The following is a 13825-nucleotide window of genomic DNA, read 5'->3' on the forward strand; positions in this document are numbered from 1 at the left end:
TCTTCTGCCACCCTTCTAACTACTCTACCTAAATAAAACTCACAGGTATACAAGCAGTATAGAAGTGATACAAACAAAGAAGCAAAAATATCAAAATACCAGTAGGAAAGTAAACAGGAAGAGAGGGCTTTCAAAATCACAGTAGAATGGTTTTCCACAAGGAAGCTCTTCTAAATGGCCTCCAGGAAGCTGCTTTTCAACTTGTGGGAAGTCCCACCTTTCCGGTCCAGCAAATCATGTTCATCACACCTAGATTCATAATGGACAGGTGTCACTTCCAAATCCAAGTCAGGAGAGAAACCAGTAAGAGAAAAAAAACGGAACACCCTGTGGACATAACATGTTCCCCCCTTATAAAACGACATTTTTTACGGTCTCAAAAAACAAATATAGTTTTACACCTGTGAAAAATCATTCGCTAACATTCTCCAATCTTTTTTTTGTGTCTTATCTAGTTTGTAGCTTTGAATGACAAGAGATCCTGTCATAACAATGATTTTGTTTTTACCACCCAAGTGTGCAGAGAATTTGTGATCATGGACTAATCTTAAAACATGCTGGCAATAAATATTTGGAGCAAAAATCTGATACGCAGTGTTCCATTCCAAGTTTGAAGAAGTGGTTGGTGCCCATTTTCTTTTGAGACATGTACAGATACCTTTTCCTACAGGCTTTTCCCCAGCAGTAGAAGAAAAGAAAATCAAGGTTCAAGAGAACCATCTGCCTTCTGAGAAGCAACAAATTGCTGTCAAGACACAGGTAGCAATGTATCAGTTTTAACACCATCTACCTGAACAGTAGACTTCCTCGTGCCTGGTGAGTAAATGAGTAAGATTCAAGTATAGGCTGTGAAACGGTTTCAAATTCTGGAACAGCCATAAATGAATCAAAGAGATAAAGGACACTGCGAAACTTGTAAGAGTGAGCACTTGTCACAATACAGGTAGGAAATCAAATCAGAAAATTGTTGTGCAAGACTATCCGAGTCTTTGAGTGGTTTCTCCAAAACTTCTAAAATAGGCAACACAAACCAACCAACCAATGTCTACAATTGCTTATCCCAAGCGAGGTCAACCCGGCAACACAGGGTGCAAAGCCAAAGGGGGATCCACACCTTGGACGGGACGCCAATCCAATGTGCAACACCTTACCATCATAAGATTTAAAAAAACACTCCCTGGACAGGCAAACTGACCTGAACACCCACTTTCACAACTCCAGACCGCATCTGACTGCACGTGCATTTCATGCAAGGGAACCTTCACCTAACTAATCTTCAATAAGGTCATTTCAACACCCTACACTAACACATGAATTACATGCAGTCTTTTCAGACAAAGGAAGAACACTAGGAACTAATATTGTGCAGCACCAGTATCTTGTAAAATTTTTACTGGTATCTTATCATTTACATTGCCAGAGAGTGATTCTAACCCATCTAGAATGAATGGCTGATAGGAAGATTCAGGATTCTGCACAGTACCCAGGGTTACACTCTTACTCTGACTCAAGTACTGGTTTTTCTGCTTAAGAATCATCCAGTCAACAATAGCGTGCCCGACTTTGTGGCAGTAGAAACTCATGACGCTCTTTCACTGTACAGAAACTGGTCCAGTACAGCTGTCAACCTTGCCTGGTGCCAAAACATTCAACTCCTTAACAGAGTTGTGGTAAAGATTAAGAGCTGAAGTAAAAACATTTTTATGAGTCAAGACAAACTCAGCCAAAACAGCAGCTTTAGACAAGAAAACAATCTGATGTTCATTAAGATACGCAACTATATGTTCCCGCAAACCACACTTAAAATTTTTGTCTTTCTGAATGGCAGAACTCTAAGAGACAGACATTTGGCAATATTAAATAGAGTAGAAATGGTAGAAAATGAACTTTGTGTGGGCTGTGAATGCATAACACAAGAGTTAAAGGCAACAGTAGCCTGTTGTTTCAATGCATCCAGTTCAAGTTGCCTCAGTCTAATCTGCTTATCACCTTCTGCTTCCATCTCCAGCACGTAAAGCTCTAGTTTCTTCAGCTACAGTGCACACTGATGTGCTTTTTCCTGCACCCGTCCCTGAATTCTGGCCAAATGAATCTTCTAATGAGCGCCATGAAGGCGATTGAAAGAGGCAGTGGACACGGGAGAAAACAAACTAAAAGGTGACAGCTGGGTTTTGACCTCACCCTCCACCAAATCCACATCTGTCTGCTCAAAATCTCGGTCCTCCACATCCTTGGGGGGGGCACAACAGAGTTAACCTTCACCACAGCAGCATCAGACAAGACCAGCAATACAATCACCCCTCCCCCACCAACTTCTCCAGGAGAATAGCCTTTATGTCATGTTTCAGTAACTGCCTCAAATCAGGGATATCAAAGTGATCCACTATTTTCAATAGAATTTTTTTCAACATTTATGTTTTTCCAGGGTAAGACCATCCAGGAACATCTGTAAGTCAAACAAAGCCACCCTTTCTACAACTGTCACGCCCCCAACCTCAACCCAGTCGAGTGCATCTAGTAGAAATCTGCAGGGGCAAGTATAAAGGAAGCCACACCGCTGCTTCTAGGTTGCGGAATCTCAGTTGAGACAACTGTTCCCTCTTGCTCGTCGTCCCTAAGTAATGCCAGCCTCGTCTACAACCTTCACCTCGTTCTTCAACTTTGACACTGGATCATCCCTCAGTACAATGTTCGCTCCTCGATTCTTCGACCCATGCCTGCCCCAAACCATGATTTTTGCTGTGCCTTTTGGACAATGAATAAAAGATCCCGCACTTGGGTCCACCCCCTGTCTCCTGCCCTTGTATGTGCGACAATGACAAGCAGCAAATTTACAAGAACACACACACACAGAGTAGATCAACTGAAACCACAAAGCAGAACACCACGCTAGTCAATTCACAACAAATACTGTAAGTGGTACTGAACCTTTTGGGAAACTTCCTGTGAAAAGAGATATCCCAGACAAGCCCCAAGTTATGTTATACCCCAAAGTTGTTTAGGGGTGTAGAGTAGTGTGTAACAAAGTTTTAGTACCAAGTTATTGGTTATGGCTTGACAAGACAACAAATAGTGTATGCGAACAGGAGTGTGTATTTAATGTTTTTGTGAAAGAAAAAATAACCAGAGTACAGAAAAAAGAGAAAAAAGAAAACCTTACAAAAGTGAACACAATGCAAAAGGTATTCAAAAACAAAGAAAAAGTCTAACTAACCTAACCCTTACAGACAAGTCACTTCGTAACTCAAACCCAGAAACAAAAACGGGTCAAAACCCAAAACAAAGTCTTCTGCCACTTTTCTAATTACTCCACTTTTATGCCACCTAAAGAAAACAACCAACTGAACAGGTGTACAAGCAGTGTAGAAGTGATATAGACAAAGAATGAAGCCAAAAAAACGAATTTAACTAAACTAAAGCACAACCAAAAAGGTAAACAGGATGCAAGCTCACACTAGATTGCTTTTTTTTTGACAGCAGCCATTTCCAAGCACAGGTCAGGGGAAGGGAAACCAAAAATAAAAAACAAAGCGGACACCCCTGTGGACATAACAATTACTAAATAAAAGAAGACTGAACCATTTTGTAAAACAATGCAATATTTTCAAAATCAGCAAGCAAATAATGATTCCAGAAAAAGGATTTAGATTTTATTGTGAACAATTTAAAATGCAGTAATCTGTTCACAAGACCCTCTCCTACAACAGCACAATTCACAGAAAGCAATCTTCCAGGTGTTAAACATGAATATTCATAAACTGGAATGAAAACTATTTTCATGATAAGAAAATATTACAGGAGAAAAGACATTACTTGTAGTGTCAAACTTTCAAAACAGACACACTGTCTTTACCCGCTCACAGTGTAGTTTGTTTTCATTTCTTGGAGATCGCTGCTGGACAGCAGACAGTAATAGACAGCTGTGTCATTTCTTGTAGTTGCCAATATTTCTAACTGTTGCTGTTGGGCATTATCCTCCTTGGTTTGAACAGTAAACCGACTAGAGTCGATTCCATTGCCATATGACAGACGTTCGATTCCATTGCCATAGGACAGACGTGAGATGTTCTTGAGCGTGTAACTGAGAATGAACTGTGGCCCATCTCCTTGTCTCTGCTTGTACCAGCTCACAGTTCTTGTTCTGTTGTCCAGGGTCAGGAGACAGTCCAGAGTGGCCTTCTGCCCTTCTCCTACGGCCACTATGTTGCCATTGGTATCCAGACACCACAGACCTGCAATGGGTTTCACAAACTCCTTTTGGGTATGCTCTGAAACAATATGCGTGTATATATTTTTCTTACATATCTGTATATTCACACATAGGTATATTCATTTCAAAGAGAAATTTATACACGTACAGTGGTGCAATGGCTGAAATGATCCTATAAACAAATTTAGTATGTGTATCTGTTAGAAACTAGCATGCTTTCTTATATCATCACAGCCCCTCTTCTCGCAGTCTTATGATCAAGAACTCAATTCTTATTTTGCCCCTTCAGCCAGAAGATGCACATGAACTCATGTCGGTGAAACGCACTCCTCTTCTAATGCATATGCTGTGGGCCACTGGCTTGACTCATTCTAAGGGCTGCTAGTTTCACCAGGCAGCACTCAAACTGGAGAAGAGTACAGTTTGCTCAGCTCCATCTGTCAGCCTTGCAGGTGCCTTGCCAACAACTGGTATTGATTTGAGGAAGGAGAGAGAAAACTCTCCCAGGGGAACATGAGCTAATTTATGTCCCTTGGGCTTGTCCTGACCACAAAAAACAAGCATGACACCACTGGGACTTGAACTGAGGATCCAGCAGCAGGGCATACAACAATTTGCCAACAGGCCATTCAGCAACTCAGCTTCTTGAAACAAACACAACCAAGTTCAGAAATAAAAACCATTCTACATATTAAAAATTTCACAATGTATTGGTAATTAGCTGTAAAAATACAAGCGAAACACATAATTCTTTTCAGCACAATAAAAAGCTAAATTATCTCATTACAAATGCTGCAACAAAACTGTTGTACAGAATTTATCCCCTAACACACACACACACACAGTTTGAAGCTGCTTGTCCCAAGTTTGGTCACAGCAAACCGGAGACTAACCCAGCAACAAAGGACACAAGGAACACAGCCAGGACAGGACGCCAGCCCGTTACAAGGCACTCCAAGCGGTACTTGAACCCCCGACCCACCAGAGAACACAACCCGGTCAAACCCACTGCACCACCACACCCCCCATCCCCTTACAGATTCTGTAAGGATTACAGATTAATGTTAACCAAATATATTACATATCTCTTTAAGCTGCATTTTAAACGGCAAGGAACGTGTTAAAAGACTTACAACTCAGCAAAACCGACACCCGGAAGAGGAATTTAATCTTTTCCATCATATCGGCCATAACGTGGAGTCCTGAGAAAAAGAAGGAAAGCTGATGGTGGTTATGACTGGCCTCTTCCGCTGCTTTTATGGAGTTTTATCTGTCAGGAAACAAGACATGCCATAAGAACACCTTCAGTGCCAGGGGTGACTGCACATTGTTGCTGTATATAGAAAATCAGCAAGGAAATGAGACAAGGCACATGGTGTGGAGGAACTAAAGAGCCACCTGCTTGTGAAATCTTGTGCTGTGTATTTATACCAACTCTGAAATTCTCCCTGAATAGCTGAGGGTGCTCCATGTCTCAGAAAAAAAAGTCTTTAGTTTTAAAACGTGAGAACTTTGGCACCACCAATACAGAAAGATTTACAACATTATTCAATGTACAAGTATCTCACTGCAGATACAGTAACAGTGATGAAGAACACAGCACTCTCACCTTAGGTCGCTGGTTTAAGTCTTGCATGAGTCCTGCTATAGTATCCTTGGGAAAACACCTAGCTTTATGAACAGGAGAAATTGTAAGCTCTTTTGCTCTGAATTGTCAGGGAAGCAATGAAATACATATTTCAACTGTCCATGTGACTTTCAGGTTACCAGATATCACAAGATAACTCAAATCAACATGCAAAGTAGGAAGAAATAGCTCAGCCACTGTTTTCCTGAGTACCACCTCATAGCTGAGACCATATCCGCTAATTGTGAGCAGGAGTTCCACAGGAGCAGAGCAAAACTGGAATATTTCCAAGCATTTGTTGCTCCAGTATCTTCACTGTATGTTAAGCCCTTAATAACCCTGAGCCCACATGAACATTGCATTGTCTGCAGCCTGTCATTTCAGCTTTTATGTAAAAACAATTTACATTACAAAGCATCAATGTTATTACATGCTATTGTTTATTCAAATGAAAGATGTTAACAGAAATAACATTTCACAAAACAGACACACTTCATCATAAAGGCAGTACTTCTGTATTTCCCAGTCTGATGAATCTTCCTTGCAAGTCTTTGACCAGAGTTCCTCCTCAACACTCATTAGCTTGTAACTGTTCAGAATTGAGCTCAGGGGTCACTTGCACAAACATTGCATTAATTTCAGCTGCTTGCATTAATTAATGTGGAAGTCAGAAATTCAGATGCATGAGACCTACATCGAAGCACAAAATTCAAATAGAATTTTCCTAATAACCATGTACTTTCAAGTAACTCTTATGCCTTATCTTACATAATCAGATGTTCATTCCGAACCTGCTGAGTAAGTTTAAATGTTAAAATGAAAACAGAATAAAATGAGTCTATAAATTAATGGTTTCAGAAGCCTCGTGTACAGCATCATAACAGACCACCACATCAGGAGCCGTTGCCAGACTCAACAAATGAAATCTAACAAACCTGTTAGATCCTGTCCTGTAAAAGATCAAATGTGTGCCTGTATATATCTCCTACTCAGATGCAACATAGGTGTATCAAGTACAGAAGAACTGAACCAGGACCCACCTGCATTTATCTTACATTACAATGCCGAACCATTCAAGTTATTTGCGAAGCTTGCGGTAGCTATGGTGGTACCATGTCCTCGGTTTGAGCGACTTCTTGTCCTGGGTTTTGTACTGTGCTGTAGAGTATTACTGAAACCACAGGGAGACTGCTGATTCCTTCAAGTGACAACCACACCCCCCCCCCCCAGCCCTGCCACTAGGGGGCAGTTTCACTAGGACTTCGTATGTGGCAGGATGAGACCAAGTGTGGGCAGGCAGATTTGTCTGCACTCCAACTTTAATAAGGTTACTATCGATATATACCCAGTATATGATGACATGATACATGAAGAGGTGTTACTAACTCTAAATCCATGGTGTCTGACTGAGTAACACTGCCGCTGAAGGTGCTCTTCAAAGAAATTCCAGCTGATGCACACCAAAAGGGGTATGTAAAGGGCAGTCTCATTTCCTTATTCTCAAGCTATTCCGAAGTTGTAATAATTTCTGCACCCTCCTTGCTTTTGGAGACTACAGCAAAAATTTTTTGTAGTTGATTATGTCAACTAAAATGTTAACAGTGGCTAGTTAAGAGTGTGATATTTAAACTATTCTAGAATTCAAAAACGCCAGCAGACTGTTAGCAGGAAATATTTTGCCATGAATAAAACTGAATGAGCTTAGAGCAGGTGGAATTCTTATTCCTAAGGAAAAGGATGCTGTTGGGGTAGGCCAGTTTAGGCCTATCAGCCTTCTGAAAGTTAAAGGGAAGATTTTCTTTAGTGTTGTGGCAAGGAGGTTAGTAGCGTACTTGAAAGCGTACTTTAAAACAGGCTGATTGATACCTCTGTGCAGAAGGCGGGGCTTCCAGGATGCTCAGGGTGCTTGGAGCACACCAGTATGATCTGGCATCAGATTCAGTCTGCCAAGACGGAGAAAAGAGATCTCCGGGTGGTGTTCTTGGATTTAGCGAATGCGTATGGGTCGGTTCCACACAGTTTGCTGTGGGAGGCGTTCAGGTTCCAGGTTCCTGGAAGTGTTACGAGGCTGGTGAAAGCCTACTTTGCAGATATCCAGTTTTGTTTTAGTACGGAAAGCTATACAACATCTTGGCATCGGTTGCAGGTTGGGATCATGGCTGGATGTACAATTTTGCCATTGGCTTCCAAATGGGTTGTTGGTGGTGAGAGGCTGCGGGATGGGACGTGCCTATCCCCATTAGAGCATTTATGGATGATGTGACGGCCATTACGGCTACGGCTCCTTGTACGCGTCGTTTGTTGTCTAAGCTCAATGAGAACTTGAAGTGGGCTAAGCTGAAAGTTAAGCCAAGTAAATCGAGGAGTCTCAATTGTTGGTGGGAAGGTGGTTAAAGAGAACTTTTGTATCGATGAGGAAGTAATTCCTTCTATTTTGGAGAAGCCAGTTAAGAGTTTGGGTAGATGGTATAGTTCTGTGTTAAGCGATAAGGAGCAGGTGGTTGCACTCAGGGAGGTGATTCTGGAAGGCATAAAGAGCATTGATGCGTCCCTCCTCCCTGGGAAGTTAAAATTGTGGTGTCTGCAGTTTGGACTCTTGCCATGTGTTAGGTGGCTGCTGTCAGTGTATGAGTTTTCTGCCCGGGAGGTGGAGAAGCTTGAGCGAGTTATTAGTGTGGCGATAAGGAGATGGCTGGGAGTGCCATGCTGTTTGAGTTGTGTAGCTCTATGTGGTAAGGGCATGTTGGAGCTGCTGGCATCAAGTTTGGTGGAGGAGTATAAGTGTTCAAAGGTGGGTTTGGAGCTGACTCTAGTGGAGTCAAAAGTGTGTGTGTGTGTGTGTGTGTGTGTGTGTGTGTGTGTGTGTGTGTGTGTGTGTGTGTGTGTGTGTGTGTGTGTGTGTGTGGGGAACCCTGGAGATGCTGTTCAGAGTGCAAAAGAGGCGCTGATGTTGCTGGATGTGGTTGGGCATGTGCAGAGTGGGAAGGCAAGGTGTGGCTCTGGCCATTTGCGGCAGTTGTGGAGTGCTGCCCTGGAGCCAGACAGATGCCGGTTGGTTGTGGAGCAGGTCCAAGGGCAGGAAGAGGGGGTGAGGCGTGCAAAGGCGGTCGCTTTTGGTGAAACAGGGTCAGTGGGTAAACTGGGAAGGTGTGGAGAGGAGGAAGTTGTGCTGGCAAGATGTGTGAGTGATGGAGGTGAGTTGCCTTAAGTTTGTTGGCGCAACTGATCTTTTACTAACGCTACAGAATGTTAAGCAATGGGCAGGTGGCGATGGTTCTTGTAAAATGTGTGGTGGAATGGTGATGCTGAGGCACATCTTGTCAGGGTGTAACATTAGTTTGGGGCAAGGGTGCTATATGTGGTGCCATAATCAGGTTCTTGGATGTTTAGTAGGTGTGTTTAAGAGTAAGCGGCAAGTTGTTAGTTCTCTGCCTGTTGGCAGGTTAGCTAGAGCAATTGGTTTTGTGCGGGCAAGAGAGTAGCACTATGCAAGGGCAGATGTGCCCTGGTAGGTGCAATAACGCACGGGACTGGAAGCTGTTGGTTGACGTGGGCAAGCAGCTCCAGGTTCCACAGGTCATTGCTGTTACTTCACTGCAGCCGGACATGCTGTTACATTCGGAGGGTGAGTGTACTTTGTAGAGTTAACAGTGCTGTTCAAGGATGCTATTGGGGAGGCATACGAGTGGAAACTGTTAAAGTATGCTGCTCTGGTGGCAGAGGCAAGGGACCGTGGTTGGCGGGCTCATGTGAGGCCAATAGAGGTTGGTGTTAGAGGGTTTGTGGCTAAATCAACTACAGCATTGTTGTGGGAGTCTGATATTAGAGGCTGCTTGTTAAAGGGGGCAGTGATGGAGCTGTCTGAGGCAGCTGAGAAGGCAAGTCAGTAGCTGTGGTTTTAAAGAGAGCAGGGTAGTTGGGGTTACAGGCTGGAGGGAGGTGTGTGATGGTGGAAGATTAGTGGCAGGTGGTGATTAAGGTGTGGCCTTGTTAATTAGGATAGTTTAAATTTGTGGAGTGGCATGGTTAGAGTTGGTTTGGTGGCAGGTATGGAGGTAAGGTTAGAAGGTAAGTATAGAGCTGTGGTTTCACTGGTTGAGGTTGCGGTAGTTGTTGAGGGTGAAGGGTATCGAACGTGTGTGGAGGAGGGTGCGTCTGGGATGCTGGATTGTACTGTTGAGCCTTTTGGAGGTGTTGTGGGCCTAATTCAACAAAACACCGATGAAGGGAGGTGCCTACTTGAGAAACTCAATGAAATACTTATGCTGGTGCCTGGCCAGTGTGGTGTGTTGGTTTGGTTGGTGAGTCAGGCTTGGTCTGTTGATTTGGCTTTGTTGGAGTTGGTTGTTGGCTTTTTTTTTTTTTTTTGTGGTGGATCAGATGTGGTATGTTGGTTTGGTTTTGTTGTTGGGTGAGTTAGGCTTGGTTTGTTGGTTGGGTGTTGTATGGGTGGATGGTTCTGAGTTGACATGTTAGACCTGGTCTGTGTAGTTTTAGTTTTTGTGTTGGTGGGAGTAGGCTTGGTTGGTTTCTAAGTGGTTTTGCTTTGGTCTGGTTTGGTGGTTGGTTATTAGTGGGTTGGCTGGATGGCTGACTTGTTGGGTTAGTCTTAAGGTGTTTTGGTGGTGGGGGTGGCTTGGTGTTTTGTATTAGCTGGTTAGGCTTGGTTTGTTGCATTAAGTCTGGTTTAGTGGTTTGGATTTTGTTGGGATTTTTGGTTTGGTGGGTGGGTTAAGTCAGTTAAGCGTCTTGGTTTCAGGGCAGGAAGATGTATTGGCTTGGGTGTTCTGTGTTTTCAGGGTGGTGGGTGAACTGGGTCCTTGTGTGCAGCTGTTGAAAACTATGCACTGGGTATAACATCATTTCCTGTGTATCGTGAATGAAAGAAAAAAAAAAGTGCAGAATTTTTCACCTAAATTTCAGAAATGGCAACCTTACAGCAAGTTAAATGTAAACTTCTATTTTTTATATATATTCATTTAGCAGACACTTCTCCAAAGTGATGTACATCTCAATGTTTTGCATTGCATTAGGAGAAAGACAGTTGCACATGTGATTCTTAAGTGCAGTTAGTTTCCTTCACCATATGCACCAGCGTTCATCACACAAGTAGCTGTATAAAACTTTACCAGAAAGTTGGTTAAGAGGATGAAATGCATAGATGTGTAATTTCTTCTTATAACACTTGTACAACATACTGCAAAGTGAAGCTTGTGCTGCTTTGTGAATTGGCTTGCTAGAAAGAGTGGTCTATAATTAGGAGGAACTCTGGTCAAAAACTTGCAAGGAAGATGTGGTTCTAAATGTTTAGATGTCAGTGGTTCTTATAGGCTTCAATGTATTGTCAGTAGTACATTTATTTACTTGGCAGACATTTTTTCTCCAAAGCAACTTCCAATGAACTCTAGTGTTATCACCCCACACACCTTATTCACCAAGGTGACTTACACTGCTAGATACAACAGGTCACTCATCCATACTTCATGTTTTTGGACTGTGGGAGGAAACCCATGTAGACAGAGCATGCAAACTCCATACAGCCTAAGCAGGAATCAAACCCATGTCCTTTTGCACCACCCAGGTGCTGTGAGACAGCAGCACTACTCCCTGTGCCACCATGTTGCCCGTTGAATGCATACACCCATCAGCCTAAATGTTAAAACCACCTGCCTAATATTGTGTAGGTCTCCCTCGTGCTGCCAAAACAGTCCTGACCTGTTAAGGCATGGACTCCGCAAGACCTCTGAAGGTGTCCTGTGGTATCTAGCACAAAGACATTAGCAGCAGATCCCGTAAGTTGCGAGCGGGGGCCACCACTTGTTTTTCCAGCACATCCCACAGATACTCTATTGGCTTGACATTTGGAGGCCAAATCAACACCTTGAACTTAACAATTTTTACAGTTTGGAGGGGCTCATTATCTTGCTGAAAGGGGCCACTGCCATCAGGGAATACCGTTGCCATGAAGGGGTATACGTTGTCTGCAACAATCTTTAGGCAGGGGGTACATGTCAAAGTAACATCCACATGGCTGCCAAGACCCAAAGTTTCCCAGCTGAACATTGTCCAGAGCATCAAACTGCCTTTGCATGAACTGGAGAACATGTATGCTGAACACACACCAAGTAGGATTCAAACTTATATGTGCACATACATATCAGGAACTAAGAGGCAAGAGTGCAACCATTGTGCTGCTTCAAGTCAGTTGCGGTTAATACTTATTACATGTACTGTATGCGAATAGAATTGGTGTAGAATTTCCCAAAATGTGCAATACATTTAATTCATTATGTAAGTCTAAGGTGGGGGCATGGTGGCACAGCAGGTTTGGCTGGGTCCTGCTCTCTGGTGGCTCCGGGGGTGCCTTGCCATGGACTGGCATCCCGTCATGGGTGTGGCCTCTCCCCTCCGGCCTTATGCCCTGCATTGCTGGGTTAGGCTCCGGTTTGCTGCAACCCTGTTTTGGACAAGCGATTTCAGCCTGTGTGTGTAAGTCTAAGGTAGATATTGATAGATTCAAAACCCCAGAATGATGCCAACAGCCTTGTTATCCTTATGACAATAAATTCAGCTGAAACTAAACACATTCATGACACTCACTCTTGTAGGTGGGAGTTCATTTGACATATCTGTGTTCACAATGGCACTTCTACATTATAGGTTCAAATCCAGTTCAGTATGTCCTTGTGGGTTTCCACTCACAGTCCGAAGACATGCAATCCAGGCAAACTGTTGACTCTAAATTGCCAGTACTGAGTGCTACATTGCTCTCGTGTATAAAGAGGTAAAGCCCATTTACCCATCTAGCTGAAGTCTCAGGCATTTACACTTTACATGGTGTACTTTCCATGCTGAGGGAGTACTCCACTATGTAAAGATATAAATTTTTCTCGGCACTAAAAACTTTACCTGATAAAGGGGACAATGTGTTTGTTCGCTCAAGTAACTGAAAGCAAGTGAATCTCATTTGTTTTAATTTGAACTGTTAAGCCAGTGGAATATACCAGGCTCACCTTAGAATGTTCATATTGGGGGGTTTCTCACACACACGTTCTGAACCGCTTCTCCCATGTGGGGAGCCGGAGCCTACCCGGCAACGCAGGGCGTAAGGCTGGAGGGGGTTCACTTAAGTTAAATAATTTTCAGTTTTTTAAAAAAATTTCAAATATATCAACAGATATCTAAAAATTGTAATTGCACAGTGTTTCCTAGATTTATTTACATATATTTAATTTGACTTTGCAACACAATACAATGGAAAAATCATGGGAGTGAATGGTTATTGAAGCAATTTTATATTTTCACTCTTGGCTTTTAATGCCCATTCATTCTGATTTACCATTCCAGAGTGCAGTGGTGCCTGGTACTGCAGCATATTTGTTGTACCACAAAGCCATCTAATGGTAAGGTAAGGCAGAATAGCTGGAATCCTAGCATTTTTTTTCTGTTAAGTTATTTCTCACAGTATGAAGTACTTCATCCACTCTCAAAGCATTGTTTTGTGATAAAGATCATAACTTTGCCATGTCCCCATGTTCTTTCAATGGAAGAATATTTCCAAGAGAATCCAAAGCCTTGCAGACTCAATGTAAGCAAAATCAGTACTGTGTATTAACACTGTCACAAAATATGGTGTAAAAAGTCAATATGCAGCCATTGGCATGCAACAACAATTGTGAAAAAGGGCAGCACTCAGAAAATCTGACAAAACAAAATACTGGGCAATTAATCAGAGAAATCCAGTTATGAAATCACCCCATTTCACTCTACATGGTCCTATTAGGTAATTCTTTTCCAGTGGTGCTTGAATTCTTTACATGAGAATCTTCTGATATGAATACAATTCAGTATAAAATTAAGAATGTTACATTTATGAATGTTTTGAAGAATGTTAGAACCATGAAAAACTTCAAGGACAACACTATTGTCTCTTAACGAAAGGGAATCTTTAAAAAAGTCTTTACACTGCACAAAATATGAATTTACTA

The sequence above is a fragment of the Scleropages formosus genome, chromosome 9, assembly GCF_900964775.1.
Source record: "Scleropages formosus chromosome 9, fSclFor1.1, whole genome shotgun sequence".
Classification (NCBI taxonomy): Eukaryota; Metazoa; Chordata; class Actinopteri; order Osteoglossiformes; family Osteoglossidae; genus Scleropages; species Scleropages formosus.